General features: G+C 40.9%; 1 protein-coding gene across 1 annotated transcript in view; it reads right to left on the bottom strand.

Annotated features, from left to right (window-relative positions):
• LOC120564323 (transcriptional enhancer factor TEF-1-like) overlaps window positions 1–25221 on the bottom strand; it is a 137108-nt gene extending 111887 nt beyond the window's left edge. Inside the window, exon 1 of the mRNA XM_039809172.1 lies at window positions 24981–25221. The gene's annotated coding sequence lies outside the window, so the exon portion shown is untranslated. The remainder of the gene's footprint in view (window positions 1–24980) is intronic.

Here is a 25221-nt window from a genome sequence, read left to right as displayed (position 1 = left end):
CCGCCTACTGCTCCATTGACCCAAAGTCGTCTGTGGGCGACATAATCCGGGCTTTATCCAATGACCCGTCTAGTTTTGAATCACTGAAAAAACTGCTCAAAGCAGTCCCATTGAAGTCACGGCGCTAGGCTATTCCAGCTTGAGATCCCACTTTCGGAGACGATCTCCATGTTTATATTACGTTTTAGGTTACTGGAGGCTGTTTCCCTGCATCTAAAGGGAAATCCTTAACTGGGGATAGATTATGCCTTTCGTAATGTGCGCATAATATGGTACGTATGTAATATGTGTCTGTGCGTAATAATGTCGTATGTGCCTATCTCTGTAATAATGCCGTATGTATGTAATGTCCTCTATATGCCGTAATATGCTATTTATACCTGTATACTATATAATAATACGCATATAATAATGCGTTAATCATACCCTAATAATACACGTATCACTAATAATAATGCATTGTATTCGTATGTATGTCCTTAATAATAATAATGCTTCATTTGCGTAATAATATGTGTCATATGTAATGCACTGTTCATAATAATATACCCTATATGTAATAATGCTATAATGCTAATGTTAATAATAATATGTATGTTGTCTACTCATAATAATTATATAATAATATAATAATAATAATCTTCTATTTGTCGTAATACTAACTATAATGTAATATAGTTGATATATGTTAATAATATGCCTATGTATTATGTATGTAATGATGTAATAATATTGTATATAATAATATTAATAATAATGCGTATAATAATATAATAATTAATAATGCCTAATAATAATATATGCCATATAATAATGCTACTCATAATAATAATCTTTATCATATATTACCTATATATATAGCTATTGTTACCGCTATATGCACCTGTAGTATATGATGTATATTGTATATATGTATAATGTGGTATATTAATGTATATGGTATAATAATATGTTTATTAATTATATCTATATTAATGCTATCATGTTTAATATTTCTATGTTATTATTTATGCATATAATATGTTGTGTATATTGCCGTATAATATAAGCGTATATGTGTATTGCTCGTATATAGCAATATATGTATGTTGTTATGTGCTATATAATGTGCATGTTATATAGCAAATTATGTTGGCAAGTTATAATGTGTTATTGTATGTTAATGTGTGTATATGCTTGTATGCATATGTATGTCTATTGTTGTGTGGTATGTGTATATGGATATATATACGTATATATATTAATATGACGTATATAGCGTATGTGTTAATAATAATAGCTTGTATAGCTATATAATAGTGTAGTATTATGTTATATCGGATTGTTGTAGTATGTGCTGTATGTTATATGCTATAATTATAATAATTAATGTGTTGTTGCATATATTATGTATTGCATATTGTTGTTTATATGCGCGTATATTTAATAATGTCAATAATGTGTTATCCGTATGTTATAATGTATTGTTTGCTAGTATTGTGTATACAATCCTGTGAGTATGATAGTGTAATATATGCTATGTGCTAATAATGTGCTCTATGGTATTATGTATCATATAATAATGTGTGTAGTAATGATAATAATGCGCGTATGTCGTAATATTTTTGCGATAGATATGATAATGCGAGTATAATGTTTGCGTAGTAATGTCTGCCGGTAATGGTGTATGCGTAATGCGGTAATGCGTGTAATGTGTGTGCGTATGCGTGTGTAATGCGACTGGTATATCACTATTAATGCGGTAATGCGTGAAATGGTAATAGTCACTGTATATATTTGTGTCTACATATGATATATACATATACACATATATATATATATATATATATATATATATATATATATATATATATATATATATAGCCATCTCACACACACACACACACACACACACACAAGTAGCTTCTCACCTGTGTTGGGACCAAGCAGGGGGTTAAACATTGATCTTAACCAAAAATGGCTCAGATTGAGCTGACTGCAGAGACAAAGGATCTTGGCCTACATGTGAATCCCAAAGCCAGTTTCACCAAACTCCTACAGGCTGCCACTTTGGGAGTCCCCAAAATGGAGGTTCCACATTCAACACATGGAGGGCAAGGCAGACTGGTGGTGAGACAAAGAACTGCTTCACACCTGTGATAAGGTTGCGCTTTTCCCATTGGCTGTCGGGTCTTTGAATGCACCACCCCGCCACTAGGAGGTGGAGGGAGGATAAAAGCTGTCGGCGTTGGTGTCTCTTTGCTTTTCCACGGTGACCCAGGTTACTACAGGAGGCACACTAGTCCGGGCTAGCTAGCCAGCATCACCTCGCTGGTCGAGTTGGAGCTGGGACAATTTTATATCTGTCTGATATACAAAGGGGATCCGAGGAAATACTGGCCGAGTATTCCCTCATCTGCAGCGGGTTTAATCAGCCTGGATTCAAAAAAAGGACTGCGTTCTGTTTCTTGCGTCGTCGACCTGGATCACGTATCGTCCCCTGCTCTGGACGAAACAGATCGTTAGACTCTGGCGAGAGATTAACTGACAAACGACACACACAGTAAGGCTTTACACAGTTCTGGGCAGACGTTAGAACTAGTGTGTTTGTTTTGTTTATTAATGAGCAAAGGGTTCGCTACCGCTTGTTGCCATTAATGTGATCTGTGATTGTAATCATGTATTGGCCATATCTGGTTATTAATCTGTTTCTGTGAATGTATAATCGATCATTATACCGTTGGTTATGTTATGTTAAGTAGCTACCTGCTAAACCACTCTGTCTGCGAGACAATCGCGGAAATCAGCTGTTAGCCACTGAGCTGGCCGTTATCTATAACTAAGATCAGAGGGCCTCTTTTCTTTACACTTCTTCTCTACTCTTCTTTTACTGATTATATACACATATCCACACGGACACAAGCTAGCCACGTAGCTCCCGAGCTAACGCTGCTAGCTTAACCACGTGGGGTCTGCTTACGTTTGTACGGAGCTAAAACACATGACCAGGGCTGGGTTAAGCGTGCGCGTTGCCTAGCAACCCCCTCGACCTGTTCAACCCCTCCTCGTGCACCCAGCACCACTACCGCCCTCTTGAGGCTAAATAGTTTTGTGCAGCTCACAGGAGCAGCCATTTTGGGAGTTTTTGGTGTTAGACTACACTTCGGCACCGCCCCTCCTCTTTCACTCACTCTCTCTCTCACACACACACACACACACACACACACACACACACACAAAACAAAAAAAAAAAAAAAAAAAAAAAAAAAAAAAAAAAAAAAAAAAAAAAAAAAAAAAAAAACAAAAAACTTTTTTCCCCCCCCCATTTTTCCTTCTCCCTAACCTTAACTAACCATCACAACTAAATGCCTAACCTTAACCCTTACCCTCACCCTAACCATAACCTAATTCTAACCCTAATCCTAAAACCAAGTCTTAACCCTCAAACAGCCCTTTAAAGTTGTGGGGTCCAGCATTTTCCCGCAAGGCCCCACGATTCGGACCCCAAAAGTATACTGTATTCCCAGTTTTTGGACCCCACAAATGTAGTTAAACAAGAACACACACACACACACACACACACACACACACACACACACACACACAGTTTTGTTTTTGCTTGGTTTTGGGTTGTGATATTGTAAAAAGTATATACGTTTTATTATTGAAGGATTATTGATTAGCTACTGATGATTGTGACGTTAATAAATTCGATTATACTTGATTAGCAGTTGCTGGTGATTATTTGTGTACTTGTGATAATTGCTGGTCGAACGGGTCCGCGCTCGAAATCACCCCTTCCTTTGTTTCCTTTTAAAGGATTACTACAGAAATGAGACTGTTCCACAGTTTGATTATTGGTCCCTGACTTGCAGGGTCGTGCCCCGTTTTGATTGTTCGTCGATTTGATAAAGTTATTAATAACCATATTCATAACTTCATTAATATTGATAAAACATCTTTCGATAATTTGCCAATGATCAAATCTGTACCCTACGTGTATCCTACACCTGATGCAGTAAGCTGGTAGATTAGACACAAATGCATTACTTGAAGCATGAGAACTAAAGATAGATTTTCGTGTGATATGTGATCCGCGATTCTTGCGTGATCTTGTAATTTCGCAAGAATCCAGCTGTTTTTAGAGCTTTTTCTCTGAAAACTGCAACTAGACAGTGTGCTATGGGCAAAACAGCACTATGAGAGCAGTGAGAGTTGCACGCCGGGAAAATCAAACAATGAGCTGAAGAAAAAAAAGCTCTGTAGGGAACTGCAGAGTCAGGTGATAATTCTCGGTAGGTTTATCAGTGCGAGTGACCCCTCTAACCTATTGTTATATTAGAAATATTGATTATAGCCGCTAAGTTTTAATGGTGTCACCTGACAAAATAAATCACTACTAGCCAGTAGTTACTTAGAACGTAGGAAGTACTTATACAAACTTGGATTTGAAAATTAAAATGGATTTATTTCAAAGAGCTAGTGAAACCAAATTCTAATTATTAATTAGATGAAAATGTCACTGCCATGAATGCCCTTGGGACTGTAATGACTTTGTAGCTGCTTATGATGGTGAAAATCAGGAATGAGTGGGTGGAAGGGCAGAGAAGAAGTTTGATGGTTGACAGAAGAATCACAGTGAGGCTCAGGAGATGTGAGCAAGAGAGGGGCCCAGCAGCAGATGGACGCTGGAGAGAGACATTAGTCACACAACAATCGACTCTGACTGGGTGACTCCTCTGCACTCTGGGTGCCCCTCCCCTCTGTATGTCTCTGTCACTAGGCAGGCCTGGACCTACTTCAGCCAGGACAGCAGGCTTCATGTTGTCAGTGCCAGCCCTCAGGAGAACACACACAGGGCATCCAGCCACAGCCCTGCAGCTGCCTGGACTCACATGCTCTCCCTCTGTGTTGCCTTTCTTGCCCTTACACTTCTTTCTTACAGCACTTACTGGCTTCCACCAAATGCCAACTACATGTATGTGTTTGTGAGCATGCAATGTGCATGGCTCTCTGCCTCCATATTCTTAAAATCAGGCCAGTGAGTTTGTAATGAAATGTAATGCACATGATGTGTGTGCCTGCATTAGCAGCGGGTCTTAAGCGGGCAGCCCACATTTATGACCGCGACCAGACTGTACGCATAGCAAGCGCGCTGACTGTGCATGCTCCCTCAATTGTTTCACATTCCAGTTTGTGGCGTATGCACCTCCAGCTGGTTTACCAAGAAGAAGAAGAAGACAACAAAATTGATTGCTTGTTTTGAAGAAAGAATATCCGCCGTTACCCACATTTATATAATTTGTTTTTAAAAAGGTATATAAAGACAGCCAAATGGCATTGGACTTCTGGCGAGAAATTGCTGGAGGATACGGATATGTGCATGAATGGAACAACGTGCACATCCGAACAACCAGTACAAGTCCACAGTTGTACGCGGACACGGAACACGGAAATGTCTAAGCCTATAGGTGGCTCATGCCTAGATGGTAACCCAAGATTTGCAAAAGTCCCACTAGATGGTTGACGTTAGGTGTTGACTTTGAATGGTTAAGGTTAGGATAGGTCGTCGGCCAGCAAGTCTTGCAAGAGTTTTCGCAAATCTGGGTTACCATCTACTAGTCTATATGACTAAAAACAAGCTTTGAACGTACTCATGTTCCACCAAAACAAGTTCCTTCCCAAGGCTATTTTGAAGAAGTACCTTTGCTCTGTCCAACACTTAGCACCGCCCAAGAAGATTGTGATTGGTTTAAAGAAATGCCAATAAATCAGAGCACATTTTTCTCCTATCCCGGAATGCTGTGTGGACTAGCCAGACCCTCCTCCGCAGCTCTATGGAGTGAATACATTTGAATATCCATTATTGAATATCTAGGACTAATACAACGGAAGACTTAACTACTCGTATAGGTATATTTATTTCAACATAAAAATTTATTTGAAAAGATCTAAATACCGACACATTACAAAATAAATGAATAAAACAGTGTCCTATATAACGTAAAACTTAACACGGCAACGTTATTCCTCTCTCCCTTTCTGGAACATGCAGGAGACAGGACATGATGTGGATTACACCTCGGTCACGGAGCCATTTGTAATTTGGTCATAAACAACCAAGTCTCTTGCCGTTTCGACGGTTTCGGCGTTGGCTCTTCCCAACAGAAATTCCTGTATCTTGTCATCTTTCCAGTTAGACATTTACGTTAATGTCTTTAGGTACATCTCAGTTCTCTTAAATTGCATCCCCGGCTCCTCCACTTGCCTTCCTTCCTCACCTCTTAGTCCGTCCCACCGAGGAAGCACGGGAGAGACGCGAGGAAATCATGGGAGGAGAGGAAACAAGGACATGTGTTTTAGAGTGATGAGATGTCCATTCCTCACATTAAAGGGATACTTCACCGATTTAGCATTCAGCTTTGTATCAGTAGAAACCCGATAGTATTTCTGAATGACCGTGCCTCCCTCCCTCATGTCCCCCTGAGACGAGAGATTTCTGCATTTGGGGCCTGGAAAAAATCTTCCGATGACGTAAAATGACGATTTTTGCGTCATTGGAAGATTTTTGGGCCAGAGGCAAAGGACTACAGCCAGTAGTAGGATCTACTTCCGTATTCAACACGCCCACAGGGGGTTGGACTGCCGAGTCTGGCCGAGGTATTCCGAATGAAAACGACTGTCAGCCATCTTGAATCTTCGCTAAACAGGCTCTCGGTTTTCAGCAGATAACATTTACAACAATGATCTGCATTCAAACTACCGGACGTGTGTACCACCGGGATACATCGGTACAGATCGGAGAATATGGAGGAAACGTTATTACAGACGCAATACTCGGCACCCCGTACGCGCCTCGCACGGAGACCAGCGGTGTTGCTCAATGCCGCTAGCCGGCTAGGGGACATCCTCATCGGCTAGGTGGAAAGCTAACGCTAGCTGTCCACCTGTCCCATCCATCCTGCTTGCAAGCGTCCGCTCATTAAACAACAAGCTGGACTACATCCTCCTTCAACGAAACTCCCAACGTGAGTTCAGTGACTGCTGTGTTTTTGTTGTTGTGGAAACATGCCTGAACAACAGTGTACCGGAACCGGGACTATCCAGCTACCAGGCTGCTCTCGCCGGCCCGTGGAGGTGGACTGGTGTAGAAATAAAATCCAACTAGCTACTGCTAACTGCTGGTGGAGTTTGTGACTGTTAAATGCCGACCATTCTACATTACACACTAATTCACGGCTGTGTTTATGCTCGGTGTTTACAGCCCACCAAGCGCTAATGCTAGTATGCGTTAGCTGAACTTTACGGAGCCTATAAAGTGTGTGTACTAAATGTAGCCTGTTTTGTATGTCGTTTTTATATAATGTCGTTTTTATATATGTTAAATGTGTAACACCACTTGAGTCTCGATGAAACGTTGTTTTGTGTATATGGTTGAAATGACAATAAAACACGCTTGAGTTGAGTTGAATGCCTCCGTCGGTCTGTCCGGGTCTGTCAAGCGGTAGGCGTGGCTTGGGAGTGGACTCAAAGCAACGAAGCAGGTGCATTCTGGGATTTGGTGTTTTTCATCCATATAAGACCAAAACACATTTTCTGGCTTTTCTCGGCCTAGAAGGCACCAATTTCAATTTTTTTTCACATTTCTACTACATAAGTGACCCAATTTAAAGATATATTCAGCTTTCCAGCGGTGAAATATTCCTTTAATTCGTAAGTTGTATCGGCGGAGTTAGCAACACTTTCAGCTGCACGGCTTTTGGGAAGGCTGCTCTTGTGTATCCTCGCTTATAGCTCCTCGGTGATCCCTCCTCAATGCTCACTCCTCAGGGCAGAAAGAAGAGCTTTGAGACGGCCTTCACAAAGGAGGGACAGAACAACTTCTGCAGGGACAGAACAACTTCTGCTTTAGCCGCGGAGCGAGGAGCTATCAAATAAGGGAACTGAGATGAATCAACATCAGGGTTATGCAATTAATCACATTTTTAATCGTGATTACAATTTCGGCTCCTAACAATCACAAAACCAGAGTAATCGAGAGAAAAAATTTGCACATTACGTTGAGCAAGTAAACTCTTATTTTGTCTTGAGTTCTGACGGGGGAAAAGTATTTTAAGGTTTAATTTTTTATTCAATAATGGCAACATCTTTTCCAAAGTCAATGAGTAATCGTGTTAAATAACTGTGATTTCAATCTTGACCAAAATAATTGTAATTATGATTTTCACATATCCAAGCAGCCCTAACCTTTTCGAATGCCTGTTGCTTTTTACAATATCACAACCCAAAACAAAGCAAAAACAAAACAGCATGTGTCATGGACACGTGTGTGTGTGTGTGTGTGTGTGTGTGTGTGTGTGTGTGTGTGTGTGTGTGTGTGTGCATCAGCAGGGGATCCTGTTGGTAGACAAGTTGAATGTGTTATCACAGGCTAGTCAGTTCCTTTCACTCATTCTTCTATTGGACCACTCAACAGCATCTGTTTTAAATGCTTCCAACATTTGGACACACACACACACACACACACACACACACACACACACACACACACAAACAAACACACACACACACAAAAACACACACACACACACACACACACACACACACACACACACACACACACACACACACACACACGTTTTATGCAATACAAGAGGATTTTCTCATAATCCTCAAAGCAAACATTGCTCCACTTTAAAATGTTGTAATGGTCCCTTACAGTTCATATAGAATTATTCAGCATCTGAGGTGATATTTCTTGTTTTCTGCTTATTTTAGTGTTTTTTCCCCCAACACTCATTTTTTACTCGTGTGACTTTATGTGCAACTAAAGTGTTACGTATCTCAACAGATTTATGGGTGCTTCATTTATTTTGCCGCTTAAACAGCCTCCACAGCAGACACATAATTTGCACCTCATGTTATTCAAATATTTAAGAATATGATTTCAGCCAGAGCTGAGTCCCTGAGCTCCACACTGGTCACTATGGGAACAAATCTAAATTAAAGCTGCAAGCAGCGATGACTGGGCCCTCGTCCCTTGCCCCGGGGGTTACTGGCAATGCAATATCACATGTAGACCACACATTCTAAGTTTCATGTAAATAGGAATCAGTAGGAGTTAGATTTTTAAGTGGCATGTGGCAGCCGGAAGTGGCCTGTCCTGGCATGTGGCACTTTCCAAAAGCCAAGTGGCGTGTTATCGCGAGGCTACGTGTTATTGCAAGGTAACGTCACAAGCGTGTTACATTCAGGAAAAGAACTACTGGTTGGGTTTAGGAAAAGAATAACGGGTTAGGGTTTGGAAAACAACAAACGTGAAAAGGAAATACCAATTGCACACATCCTGTGATCGAATCCTGTGTGTGACAAGGTCACACACAGGATTCGATCCCCGCTCTTCTGGGTGAAAGTCCTGTGTTTTAACTCTCCTCCAACCTGACCATTGTCCCTAAACGGATTTTCGCCATTTCATACAACTTGCTACGGCATCAATTTACATGCAATCGCAATTGGCGTACGGAAGTACCATAAGTACATGCCACTGGCACGTGCCACTTAAAAATCTAACTCCCTCTCATCGGAATAGCCGTTGCCAAGATACAACCGTTCCTGTTTCGACACCCACCTACAGGAAGTTGGTCCTCCATAACTTGCACGTTGTTTTAGCTATCAAAATTCTTTTGATACTTTTTTGTCATGAGGGTCCTTCGAGTCTATTTGCAAGTTTTCGTGCCGATCGGACTCACGCCCCAGGAGCAGTTAGACAAAGTCGGTTTCCCATATATCGATATATTGCCGATTATTGAAATAAAATTAATATTCTGCACATGGCTGCCAAATTCTGAGAGTTTTCGTGCATCCTAAAGTCCTCAAACAAGTGTTGGTAAAATGAATATTATTGCACGAATATCAATTTTCGCAAATTTTAGAATTATGTAATTTTTTCTAAAAATAGTACCATGGAGTTCAAGATGAGACCTATGTTCCCTTGAAATATGGTAAATTAACTTATTACTTTTGTCCAATTTAAGGCGCACGTTAGGTGGCGCTATGGAGCCCCCTAGCAACGCACGAGCCTGCAGAATAATAATAATTAAAGCTGCAAGCAGCGATGAACGGGCCCTCGCCCCTTGCCCAGGGGGTACTGTTAGATGCAATATCACATGTAGACCACACATTCTAAGTTTCATGTAAATCAGAATAACTTTTGCCAAGATACAACCGTTCCTGTTTCGACACCCACCTACAGGAAGTTGGTCCTACATAACTTGTGCGTTGTTTTAGTTATCAAAAATCTTTTGATAACCTTTTGTCATGAGGGTCCTCCGAGTCCATGTGCAATTTTTCGTGTCGATCGGACTCACGGCCCAGGAGCAGTTAGACAAAGTAGGTTTCCCATATATCAATATATTGCCGATTATTGAAATAAAATTAAAACCGCACCATCTAATGACCGATTGCCACCATGTTTGGAACAGATGCTAAACCGACCATGAAGAACAACTTTTTCAAGTTTCGGGGGAATCTGAGTAATTCTTGCCACGATAACGCAACTTCCTGTTTAGACAGGAAGTTAATGTAACTTCCACAACTTTTCAATTATCAAAATTCTTTGGATAATGTTTCGTCATGAAGGTCAACAGATACTACCTGCAAAGATTCAAGAAGATTGAAATCACGCACTAGGACAAGTTCGAAAGAATGTAAAACACCTGAAAATGAATAATTTATAATGGCCGCCTTCCGCCTTGGCTAGGTAAATGGGAAATATGTCCACAATGATTAGAGCAATAAATCTATTAAATCTGGTGAAGATCGGAGCAACTATGTCCAAGTTAAGGCCTTCCACGCATTAGGGGGCACTATGGAGCCCGCTTACAGGTATGGGCCAAATCGCTGTACAGTCTCGCAAAGCTACCAGATGTTTATGTGGGCGCCAATTTTTGTGAGTTTTCGTATATACTGAGGCCGTCAAAAATTTGCCCAAGGGCTAAAACCAATTAGGGTCCCATAGGCCATGCCCACTTTGACCAGTCAGTACCTTACTGTAGGGGTGTCCTCATGAGTGGCCCTAGATGGTACCCATCAAATTTTGTAAAAATCGGATGAGCCGTTCATGAGGTATAAACTTTATGTACTTGTAGCGCCCCCTAGTGGCCAACTTTCGTAAAATGTGTGGGGCACGTCCAGAGGGTCATGGCAAACAAGAATCTTAAGTTTTGCGTTGATGGCAATTATTTTGGTCAAGATATGGCAAAGTTGGTGTTTTCATACTTAGCTACACAAATTTGTTTGTGCGTAATATGTGAAATTTTTATCCTATAAAAATTCTTTGGATAACTTTTTGTCAGGTCCATCTGGAGATGCTACCTGCCAAATTTCGTGCAGATCAGTTGCACGGTCTAGGAGGATTATTCATGCATAAAAGTCTAAGCGGAAATGGGCGTGGCCTATATTAGGAGATTCAGCTGGACGCGAGTCGCCCCCGACGACCCGGGGAGCATGCGAAAGTGGAACCCAAAGCAGAACCCAAAGCGGAACGGTGGGAGGCAAACATCAGGAAATATCGAGAGGTGTGAGCTGCAAGGTCTGTGGTACATTGCCATTGCAAATATTCCATTAACATTGATTGAGTAAAAGGGCCAAACTGTTCTATGATGACTATAGCGCCCCCTAATGGCCGATCTTGGCCAAATTTGGTACAGATCCTCAGAGCACCATGCCAAACAAGCATCACAAGTTTCATGTTGACAGAAATTACTACAGCAGAGAAATTGCAATTGCAAATGTCCCATTTACATGCATTGAGTTGTTGGCCAAAACACATAAACGTTGATTATAGCACCTCCTAATGGAACAGACCATTGTAGTGCGATGTTGAACAATAATCCCTTTGCTGATAGCATTTAAAGTGATGGTTCGGAGTAATTCACCCTAGGGTCCTTTGCACCATGACCTCGAGCCAAACACCCCCCCAGAAGCTTTTTTTACCTGGGTCGAACATTGGGAGAGCTAGCTAGAGTAGCGTTATCAGCTGAATAGCTTAGCGCAGGGGCTAACGGACCCACGTTTGTATCTCGTAAGTTACCCACTAATAATGCCCGAAATGATACCAAATGTCTACAAGTAGTACAAATAGGTTATGCTCTCATAAAACGATGGATTGGAAAGTTTGTAAGTACACCAGAAGTTTATGTAAATAACACTTGCCTGCTTGCTTCTGCTCTCTGCTGTTGTTGCTGCTGTAAGACGAGTGCTTAGGGCCGTCTACAAATTACAACACCGAAAAGAGATGCAACAAAAATATTTTTTAATTTAACTTTTTTTTTTTTAAGTAAGTGCTGTAGTATAACTAGCAGGAGACAAGTAATAATTGAGGTAAGTTTGGAGACATTACCTTATTTAATCATTAAATTAATAAATATTTTTGTTGTATCTCTTTTCGGTGTAGTAATTTGTAGACGGCCCTAAGCACTCGTCTAACTGCAGGTAGCAGCAGCAGCAACAGAGAGCTGAAGAGAGCAGAGAAGTGTTCATAAACTTCTGGTGTACTTACAAACTTTCCAATCCATCGTTTTATGAGAGCATAACCTATTTGTACTACTTGTAGATGTTTGGTATCATTTTGGGCATTATTAGTGGGGTAACTTACAAGATACAAACGTGTGTCCATTAGCCCCTGCGCTAAGCTATTCAGCTGATAACGCTACTCTAGCTAACTCTCCCAATGTTCGACCCAGGTGAAAAAAGCTTCTGGGGGGTGTTTGGCTCGAGGTCATGGTGCAAAGGACCCTAGGGTGAATTACTCCGAACCATCACTTTAAGTTGGCCGAGATATGATAAAGTTAGTGTTGGTAGCTAGCTAGGAAAATTAGTTTGGTCGTAAAATGTGCATACTTTAACGCAGCAAAATTCTTTTGATAACTTTTGGTCAGGTCCATCTGGAGATGCTACTTACCAGGTTTCATGCAGATCGGTCGTACGGCCTAGGAGGAGTTTGGAAAAGTTGGTTTAGCACATTGCGCTATATTGCGGAAAAACTTCTTAGCGGAAATGGCCGTGGCCTATATCATCAGATTCAGCTCGATTCAAGGGACACGTGGATGTAAGGGTTTAATTGTCCAATTGTATTTTTTTGAAATATCTTAGGTCCATATGTGTTTGTGTTATGTCGTGAATGTGAAAATGAACTGCTACCTCCTCTGCCAGCTCTAGCCACTGAAAAGAAATAAGCTGAGAAATCAGGCCTATTACAAAAGCTGGTCAGTCTGACGTGGTGTTGCCTGAGCTCATTACTATTCATGAGCTCGCACAGTTGGGCTGGGTAAAGGATGCTGATAGCTAGGCTCTCATTGGCTAGCTGTTAGCCAATCAGAGTCAAGCAGCTTAGTTCGTTGAATATTAATGAGAACTGGCACAAATCAAGCTTAGTCTTCCTGCAGGCTTTCTATACCACAGTAGAATGGCTTGAAACAAGGTAACCAAGGCATTTTTTCCACAAAAAATGTTAAGAGTCTTTACCACAAAGTAATAAAATACGTGTGGCAGGGCACGTTTAAAAACGTTATGCATTTGGCATCAGCATATCAACTTGGCCAACTGTGGGAGATTATTTGTGTTTATACATGCTAGAGTCAATAAGACCATCCTTCAGTATGGAGGATCATGGAGAGAGAACTACACACATGGGGTCAGATGAGGACATTGTCCTTGACCACCTCTGATTGTGGCTTGAGTTATGCATTCTCAATGCATTATAGGTAAATTAAATCACGTCACAGAATTGCGCCCGGAAAAGGGACGAAAGTTAGCTCATCTACCCGGGTATCCGGTTTCATTGCTGCCGATCGTAGCTGGAGACGAGAAATACCCGTGCCTACTGCAGAGTAATTTCTCCCGGGAGTAAATGCCGATTCTAACCAAAAGCCAGATGTTAGTGGGTCTAAGTGGATTTTTGGCTAGTGGGAAAGGGGTATCACAAGGCTACACAACCATCAACCATGTGACAATTTTCACCAACAGGATTAAGCTGCATCTTGAGTGCTTTTATTATTAAAGGGGTGATAGAATGCAAAACCAATTTTACCCTGTCATAGTTGAAAAATGACAGGACATACATAGAACCTCAAAATCCCATTGACACCCCTTTCCTCTGCAAATCTCGTATTTGAAACTGCCTCTGAAAACGGGCAAATCTCAACGCTCCTCCTTATTTGGCTCTAGTCTCTACCTTTGTCACGCCCCAACATTTACATAGGCTACACCACTGACCTGAGGTCAGCTTAGTCTTCTGAATCTAGGTCACGCAGATCTCAGAAATGTTATACATTGTTCATCCGCTTTTTAATTACTAAATTCACTTCTGAGACTTTTTTTATGCGAGAAATCAACTATGTAGAGTAGGGATGCACCGAAATGAAAATTCTTGGCCGAAACCGAAAACCGAAAAAGAGGAAACCAAGACCGAAAACCGAAAGAAATTATGCCAATTATTAGTACCATTGCATTTATGGCTATGACTGTGTACTTTACTTTACTTAAATCAAGGCATTGCAATTGTATAAATTAATATTAAAGTTTAATAAAAAAAAAATATCTAGCAGAAATATGGCTACAATCTGATAGTCACATACATTATATAGTAGCCTAAGAACAGAATAGCTTACCTATTATTATTATTATTATTATTATTATTATTATTATTATTATTATTATTATTATTATTTGAGGCACTTTCTTACAGGATTTCACTGAACATATCAGACAACGAGGGTGCATGCCCCTCATCTGGTGCAGAGAGATGAGTCTTTTTTTCTGCGCTCTGATCTCAGGGCGCGCTCTGTCTCCGTCTCCACGCGGGTTCTCCGCATTCATCGCGGCCTGGATCATTTCTTGTGCGCCCTGCTTTATTTCCGCATCCAAGTAATGGTCTTTATAACGCGGATCAAGTACAGTCGCGATGAAGTGCAGAGGATCCGAATAGATCTCACTGAAACGTGTGCTGATAGACTCTAAGAGCGTACTTTTCATTGTTTTCACTCTGTGGTCCGTCTCAACCTCTTTGCTTAGGAGACGTTTTGCAGGTGGAACGGATCGGGTACTGACACACGTGCAGGTCGCGGTTTCTGTTTGCGTCATCACAACATTTTCGGCCGTATTGTTTCGTAATATTCAGTGCATCCCATCCCATATCAATGTATGGGCCGTTTTACGAAAATTGATGGCTAATTGCAAATTTTTTCCGACTGTGTGTCGTAGTTCAGCAGGAGTTCAGCAGGCTAACGTGACAGCGGCCGGTGCTGCCTCGCCGCCCGGCGTTTCCTCCCTCACAGACCCCGGCTCACTGTGAGCTAGATGGATCACCGTCACGACCGGAAGCCCATGACGCTCCATACCCGCACAAAGACTCAGTTTCTGGGTTACTTCAGGGCCTGCAGCTAGCCGCGATCTTTACCCATAGGATTGAAGGGACACTAGCAGCTAACAAAACCCCTCATATTCACAAAAATGCATTAAATTGAAATCGGACACAAGCGTTAGCTTTGTAAGACCTTAGGGGTAGCTGTTATATAAGTGGCGTGACAAAATTCTAAATGTAAATGTACTATAGTTATGCCAGCAGCCGGCCAGCTCCGTGGAGCCCCGAGCCCTGTTTGTCCAGTAACCCAGAAACGGTGACTTTCTGGAGCGCAGCGGAGCTGCCGCTGTTTCGTCAGACTGTGTGGACCTGAAGTCCAACACATCTTACCAAATTTGCAATTAGCCATACATTTTCCTAAAACGGCCCATATATGAGCTTTATATAGTTGATTTCTCACATAAAAAAGTCTCAGAAGTGAATTTAGTAACGAAACATTGCAATGTCTGAAATATGAGACCTGCTGTCTCGTCTCCAATGTATCTTGTATGTCAACCAATCAGCGCGCAGCTCATCTAAATATTCATGAGCATACCATATTTGGAAGAAAAGCTCTCGTTCCAAATAGGGCCAAAACACAGGGATGCATAAGGGCCCATAAAATAGCAACCGGGCAATTTTCAGCCCAATCAATGTTACATAGCCTATTAGGGGACCTTAAGGAACAGTGTGAAATACCCTATATAATCATTCTATCACCCCTTTAAGCGGCAAAATCAGGTGTTGTTGGGTCTTCATCAGCAGTTACAAAGCACGACTCCATAAACGAACATGAAACGTAAATATAAAGCAGATATAGAAACTACACTTTAAGGCGAGACACTACAGGTGAATAGGGTAAAACTTTAAAATAATAGATATCACCATGAAACTTCCTCAGTTGATTACTTACATAAGTATATAAAAGAAATGTATTACAAGTTTTTGAAATGTGTATGTTTAATTATGCAAATTAGGCATTATCTCATTAAATATGCGCGATTTTGCATATATTTTCGGTAGATAGATCTGAACGTATGATAAAGCCAGGTGCAAAATTATTTTTTCATTTTGTTTACACACAAGATGAAAACAAAATTACAGAGGGATTTCAGGATATCTGCTTTCATTACCTAGGAAATCCAAATATACTGTCCATGGCCTTAAAAAATCGATTTTCGCCACATTTTTTTGCTTAAAATGTCACATAAATCAGGCCAGGAATGATGTATTAACAAATCCCTCTGTAAATATATTCAGAATCCTACTAAGTGTATAACTGGAAAGTTTGGTGTACATAGGTGCTACATAGGCTGAGATGTTTATACTGAAAAATGACAAAAAACTCATTTTGAGAAAACGGCATTTAAAGATTTAAATAGGGGAATTTAATACATTTCTATTGGAATAATTGCTCAAAAACAGAATAAATGCTCAGGCCCTTAGTAATAACAATATAGAATATTTCAAGCCCATGAAAATTGATTACTTAATAAAATGGCAGGCATATAAGGCCTACAAGTGCAGTAACTCATTGAATTAACATTGGCGTATCATGCACAAAGTTGCAGACAAAACCCACACTAGACAGTTGTATGGACACAGAACAAGACCAACAGTAGATGTCACAGCTTTCTAAAGTCTAATTGTCCATTCCAGCACCATATGTAGGCTAGTTTAGCTATGCTTACACTCTTGAGCCTATGTTTTACACTGGCAGTTGTGACAGTCTCAGCTTTCGAGATCCTGAGCATATTAGTTTCTCTCATTGAATTGACCGTCACAACTGTGCTGTGAAGCCACAACTTCTCCATAACAGAAAGCATGGCAGAGGCACCTTCATTGAAGATGGAGATGGCCATATTGCTGCTGCCTCAAGCTTACTTTCCCCACAAAATAGTCCCCTCAGTCAGCTGATGGTGAAGCTAACTAACCAGTCCCCTCAGTCAGCTGATGGTGAAACTAACTAACCAGGCTCCCATCAGCACTGGTTCATAACAACAGAACCAAACTAATTATGAATCATTCAAAAGACCAATATTTAGAACATTGGAGAAAGCAAACAAAGTAGACTAAATTGTTATTTGACCACCAACTAGGTCAGACAGACAGGTCAGTGAGAGAGAGAGACAGGCTCAGTGACCACCAGCTGGGTCAGACAGAGATACTCTTCCTCCTCCACTGGGAGAAACTATCTTCACTAAGAGAATTACACCTTGGAAAAATAGTCAAAAAAATAAAAGTTCCCAAAGTTACCAACAGAAAAGAAGCTGGAAGTTCTCCTAGGAGAGGGGACAGCAGCTCTACTGACAGCTAAATATGGATCTGCATGCCACAGCCTGAGGGACTCATAACCACTTTAGGATCCCAAAATTACAGATTTGTTTAGTAGCCTATTATATAGTAATTATATTATACAACAATTTTAACTGTTGTGTAATGTAATTGTTTTGTAATATAGTGTGTTGTATCGCGATCAGTACAGTGTAGTTAGTATATATGTGACACATAGGACATGTAGGCTATATGACTTTCTGTAAACTGCTTTGAGAGAGAGAGGGTCTGATTACCTCCGCTGTCTGAAAACTCCTGTTTTCTGAACGACAGTTTACACATCGACGTACTATGTGAAGGCATTTCATCATCTGCTGTCTTAGAGTGTAATCCCCTGGGTCTTCTTGCTAATAACAACTGTTTTCGTCTTTTCTGAGGTGATTTTCGACCGTTTGACGCATTTCTTTCGACATTCTGAACTACCGCGGAAATGTCAGAGCGCGGAAATGTCAGAGCGCGTCACGTGACGATTCTGAACGAATCACGTTGTCAGAAATTGGCATCAGCCAATGAGATTGCGCATTTTGAGTTAAATCCCCCCTTTTACTTTCACGATTGGTTGCTGATTAACCCTGTAAAACCATTTGTATCATATTTGCTACGCAAGTTTGTGAAACCTCTATCTCATCAAGTTGATCAATAATTTCCTTAAACACCTGTTGTATATAATCTGACATGTATTCTGCCCTCTAGTGGATTATCATTCCACTACAAGCAGTGGGTTTAATAAACATCTAAATTCCAAAAAATTAGAATTTTCTGGCTATTTTTTCATGTGTCAGGCTTTACAGGGTTAAAAGGAAATGACCATATTTGGATCCGACAGCATTGTAGAGGAGAGAGAGAGCTTTCCAACGGTATATGAGATGACAGGGTGCAGACAGCGATCGTGGAGCAGCGGGATGATTTAGAATGCCAACTTTTGTTGAATTTAGGAGAAATCTACCGACGCTAACAGACAAAGTACAGTAAAATAAAGACCTAAATGTGTATTTTTTACTTTTTTTCACCACAAGTCTGAAAGAATACATGTTATTGAACACAAATAGCCAAAAATCTCAAAATTGACCAGTGAAAAAAAACCGATGTTTTTGCCTGCCGTGTCTCGCCTTAAACGACAAATATCCAGTTAAAAGCTGCAGACTTTTCTTATGCCTCCATTTCTACTAGAGACAATCAGTTCTTTACTCCAGTACTCGTGATTTTTGTCTTGCCTCTGGTGCACGTCTTTGCATTTAGTTATAGTCCAGATGGTCACGATTTCAATTAATCCATTACTGATAAATTTATCTTGCGTAATAATCACCTTTATGAAAGTCTTTCCAACTCGAGTTGGTTTGATTAGTTCTGACCAGAGGCCTGTACTACAAATCAAGATCAACATGCCCTGGATTTCTTTCAGTTATCCAGCTTCACTAACCCTAACAACTGCGGTGCCGCATAACCGGTGTCACGACAGTGGTTAACACTAGTTCAGTCAACCCAGGGTTTCCCAATCCTGCGGTGTGCGCGTTCACATAAAAGAGGCGGTGTTTGAGCACCACGACCAATCGCAAACATCTACCAGAGCCGCATGTTTTATATAAGAAGAGCAAATTATAATTCTACATAAATATGAAGAACACAGACTTGGTTTTACAGGCAAAACGCCATACAGTCGCTGCTTCCTAAAACAGGAAAAAAAATAAAATAAAATAGCCGACGCTCTAAATGTCTTCTCTTATCAATATCACTTCCCCATCAGTCGTTGCTTTAGCCTATTATTTCAGTTGCAACCCTGGCAGTGGTAAGCGATCGTGAGAGCAAATAAAATATATAAAAACATAATTCAAACCGATGTGCGCATTGGCGACACACGGCTCAAGAAGCCGACAAATAGCCGATATGTAATTCCCTTCCATTAAAATATATATATTTCATAAAAATACCCATCAGGGAATGTTATCGGGGTTGTCGGTCTCTAAATGTTTTAACTTTTATGAGCGCACCCCTCTCTCTCCGCGCACCGAGCTCCATCTGATCTTCTAAGAACGGTGACGCGGTTATCAATCGAGTATTGATTGGTCAGTAGGCGGTGCTTTTACACCGGTTGATCTCTGATCTCCAACTTAACCTGCTCCCGACCAGGTTAGGTGTTCAGCATAAGTTACCACGGCGATTGAACCTGGTAACAACTGATCCACCGTCGTGGTACAGAAAATCCTGGGTTGAACCTTAAAACAAAGGCAGATATTCATTGGGACAAATCAAAAAGCATCATCCTGCATCATCAGTGAAACAAAACCAGCAAAGCTTCTTTTATTCTTTCTCTGCGCTAATACATACTTGAGAAAGAAATTGAGAGAGCGACTTGCTTTATGAAAGGTGAAGAGGCATTCACAGCATGCACTCCTCATTATTTCACCATCTCCTCTCACAGAAGCATTAACATTTATACACACACAGTAATTGGTCACAGATTGTACTGATACAGGGACGTGCATATTTTCTAGAAATGTGATGGTAAAAGGTTTAGCTAGCAGCTCTTCTCGCCATCCTTCTCTGTTATTCCTTTCTTTTCCACCAATTTTTGCTGAGTCAGACCAAGCCATTATGTGGCCTCTTGCGGGGGGGTTCACTGTCTAACGTAGACTGACACACACACACACACACACACACGACAATATTCTAAGACAATATTACCCACCAGTAGAAAGAGAGTCCTCGGGAGGTTGCAGCAATACCAACACAATTTAATAAGTGTGAGCTCAGGAGCATTGCACCAAGACAGAAACCACATGTGTGTTTATGTGCATGTGTTTGTGTTTAAGACTTATTCCACACCTATTAAAAGGTACATTGTACGGCTGCATGATCGTGAAGAGAGTACAGTAAACTCCATCTATCCATCTCTCCGCCACAATTACATCCTCTACAGCTAACATATGCTCTGCTCTCATCCACACGCACACACACACACAAACACTTTTCTCTTCCATATAAATTTGTTTAACCAAGAGGTTCGTTGTCTGACTGACAGCCTGACAGTGAAACAGAACGCTATGATAGCAACAGATGTACTAGGAGATAGACATCTGCTAATGTTAAAGTCCTGGTAAAGCAAAATAAATGTGTTCCGAGTCTGTGTGTTTTTAACCACCCAGCCAAATCTGAATGTTTAAAAAAATTGCAGAGTACATCAAATTTGAATGAAGGCGCTGAGCTGAAGAAGAAGCCGCTGCCATGGGTCGTGGGGCATCTAAAGACTTTTGTTGCAGCTAGCACATATACTAAAAAAGTAGCACACAGAGTCTATAGCACAGCACACACACCCCGAGCCGAAGAACAAGTGCCGCTTCACCAACAGATTATCGTTAGCAGCAGCTAACCCAGTAGCACACAGTCTGTGACGTTGGTCACCGTCATATTTTTGTAGTTTTTTTGTGTTACTAAAGCCTTTACCAAAGTTCATTTCCTAAACTCAACCTTTTTTATTTATTTATTTATTTTATTTTTTTTACACACGTGTGACGTTATCGCGATAGTACGGCACGTTCTCGCCGTGGTGTGTATGTTTACATCTGCTGTATACAGCGTAGACATACACGTGGAAAGCTCAAAATGCATACAGATAACATGCCATTTGGCTTTAGGAAAGTGGCGTGTATGTTTATGCAAAGTCTTGATGCCATGTTGCATTTGAACAATACAATGTGTATAAATGCAGAGAATAGAAGCAACATAAGGTAGCTCCTACTTTCTAAAAATGTATTTAGTCCTTTAAGTGTAAGGTTATTCTCTTCACTTACCCACATCATAATATTGCACAAATGATGACAATATTTTGCAGAACCACCTGTATGGTAATTACATTCTTATTATCGGCTAAATATGCTGATAGTAACACATTGTGTGTTATGTGATACCCAGCTCAGATAAAAACAAAGATGTACATTTTGAGAAGTACTTGTATTAGTACGGCCATAGGAGAGCGACAAGAGACTGACGGAGGCGAGGAGAGACAGGCAGTCAGACAAGCCAGCACAGGCTCCACAGCCTCCTGCAGCCAGAAACCAGCTCCCCCCTTCTCCCATGCACACCAACATCCCCCACCCAGGAGGATGCCTATTGTTTCCCCATCCCCTAAACAAAGCCTGAGCCCCCACCTCATCCCCCAAAACCCACCCACCCTTTCCCCAACTACCCAGATCGCCCCCTGCCCCCGCACACCCTCGAACCCACTCACCCCCCATACTCTCAGCATTGTTGCTCTAATAAACCGGCACCGCTCCCTAAATTTCATTACATACTGGCACAGGCTTCCCTTCTTTTACACTCAAAAACACAGCCAGTTAATGTATCCTTATTCATTCTGCTACATGCTAAAGGCCTGGTGCTGGTGAGCACAACACTAAGAGAATCACTACATTTATGAGCCAAAACTAAATAATATGCACAAGCTGATATAGTCAGAGATTTGTAAAAGTCAGAAAAACAAAACAGGACTGCGGGGATACTTTTAGGAGTTGATTTTAATTAGCATCATCGTTGTTTTAACTCTCATTTAAAATGAGACAATTCAACAACACACCAATGTCTTCACAGCCAGAAGCATCACATCATTTCCAGGTTTCACTGTATCACCTGTGGATTCATCCAAACATTAAACTGACAATTTCCACCTTAAACTCTCAGCTCATTTGGCTTAAGAAAACATAAATAATTTCAATGAAAAATGAACAGTGGGACCATGTCTGGATGTCACACGACAAAATTACATGCCAGGAAGATTACTTCTTCTAATTCAGTTTCAATAGAAATCAGTGTGCTGGATTTTGTCCTCATATCTAGAAATTAGAGAACAGATGAAACATCAATGAGGAAGGCAGCGAGCAGCCTGCCGTTCACAACTCCACCATACTGTAACAGCATTGGTGAAGTATGTGAACACACACAAACATGCACATACACAGTGGTTGTGGCTAAAGCACACAGAGGCCATATGGTGCGTCCTCATCCACCAAAGCATGTTGCTGCCGCAACAATAGGCCTGCCTGGCCAGCAAGAGCCACACACACACACACACACACACACACACACACACACACACACACACACACACACACACACACACACACACACACACACACACACACAAAATGGTCATTAGCCAGTCATACTGTGTTGCTTAGGCCCAGTAAACATGCATGGATTTGCATTCTGCACCTCCCTTCGTCCGCCTCCTCCCCTTTCTCTAACACACACTCTTCCCCGGTCTCTACAGGTGCACAGAACACTCAAAACAGATGTCAACGGACTGAAGAGGGAGAGGCACGGGGGAGGGGGGAAGTGGGGGGACGACGGGAGGCTGTTTGCCCTGGGTGACTGACAAAGCTTTGAACACTTGCACGCCTAGACACAGCAAAGATAATGACACACATACACACCTTCTTCTGTTACACTTTCAGGACTGCCTGATTTATCATTTTGAAACACTTTAAATGGCAAAAAGAGAGAATAAAAGCAATTTGCTGAAATTCATATTTTCAGGAGAAATTACATAGATATTGTTGCTAGTGTAGAGCATCACATTTAGCAATATGTTGCCAGCAGCCACACATGGACCAAAACTTACTCTACAAACTAAACAAACACAACTACACATTTATGATGTTGTAAATTGAATAAAACCGTTAAATACTTTATATAAATAATTTTAGATTCACGTTTTGATTGATAGATAATTAATCATATTACTCATTGATTAACTGCTAAGTCATTTTTAAGCAAAAATGACGCAAATCCTTTGGTTACAGCTTCTTAAATGTGAGCATTTGCTGCTTTCCACGGTTTAAATAATGGTGAACTGAATTTGTAAGTGTTGGAGTGTTGTTAAGTGAACAATATTTAAGGACATTGCTTTGGGTTCTGAGCACATTAAGCAGATTTCATGATTTTATAATCATGTTCTGAAAAACAACTGATCGATTAATTGGGGAAATAATCTCAAGATTACATAGATTATAACAATAATCTAGAGATTATATAGAAGATACTTTATTCAATAATACATTTTACCAGAGTCCTAAACTCACTATGACTGTGATTAGTTCACTGGGTGTACATCTTCTCAACTATATTGACAAGGCATAACATTTATCTCCATTTGATATTTTTTTGCAGCCAGATCAATTCTGTTAAAAAGAAGCCATAACTACACTTAATTCAAATCCTTTCATCTAACATACCCCTCCCCTCATCTGAAATATGGATTAAAGCTACTATGTTTCATCCTACAGGCTATACTTTTCTCCAATAATGACCTGCATCACAACAGATATCTTGCTATAAACGACAAGAGCAGTCCTTCAATTTTTAAAAAGGAAATACACAACACAACTAAGCCCATATGGGGATTTTATACAGACTTAAAACATATGAGCCGGTGTAAAATGAAACGGTGGTTGAATAAGTGTGAAATATTTATGAAAAATGTAAATCATACTCCTCTGCTTAAATCAGTTTAGGCTACAAACTGTATATGTTGTAAAACGTTAATTTACAGTCAAAGATGAGTCAGCCTGGAAAATGTGGGAAAATTCAAAATAGGCTTTTACAAATTAGTTCTAATTCTCAATTTTTTTTTCTTTAAGATGAAGAGGAGTAAATGCGTTAACAAATCCACCAGCAGCATGTATGATCGTGTTCTCATTGAGTATATAATGTGCTCTGTCCACTGGGTAAACACTGGCTGTGTGCACGTTATCAGCCTATGGCCTGTTCCTGTGAGTGGGGCCTGCCTGTGTCGGAAAAGAGAAAACCCCGCCGATGCAACAAGTCGCCCATTCACTCCCAGCTTTGTGAAGCTGCCTCCCAACGCTGCAGCGAAAATGTTCTTATCTTTTTCGCGTTACATGTAGTTCAATTCATGAAACTAACTCTGATAGAGAAATAGCCTACAGCATGTATTTTAGTATACGGGGGAAATAAGAGATACAAAACCAGGTTTGTTTTTTGGTGTCGGCAGAAAGGGGAATACAACTGTAAGTGAAAGAGACATCCCTCGCTTTGAAGCTCACACGCAAAGAATGAGCTTGTTAGACTTGTTAAACATCTATGAGGGGTTTGAGTGTGTCAATTTCGCTCGCGATGTCGCCGTTATTGTTTGAATTTCAGCTTCAGCGACCACTTCGGGATTTAGAAACAAGCGAAACGTCCGAGGGCTTTCAGACGCGCAGGCTGAGGGGAGAGGGGGGGGGGGGAAGAGGACTCCTCCTTTGGAACTTACCTCGATTCATACGCCTCTTAATGGATTAATTCCCACACTGTTCCACAGATCGGAGTCGCTACAGCATCGGAAAGCACTCCGCCAACTCCAGTCTCCTCACGGTTTTGGTTTGATGAAGGATCGGGCGCGCTGAGTGCGTAAAATGCGCAGCGTCTCTCCAAGGATGCGAAATATGCGCGGAATGGGAGCAGGAATGAAATGAACGCAGTGGACTGAGTTGAACGGGGCGGGGTGAGAGGGA

Source organism: Perca fluviatilis, chromosome 8, assembly GCF_010015445.1.
Source record: "Perca fluviatilis chromosome 8, GENO_Pfluv_1.0, whole genome shotgun sequence".
In the NCBI taxonomy this organism is placed as follows: Eukaryota; Metazoa; Chordata; class Actinopteri; order Perciformes; family Percidae; genus Perca; species Perca fluviatilis.
This window is presented reverse-complemented; position numbering and strand designations above follow the sequence as displayed.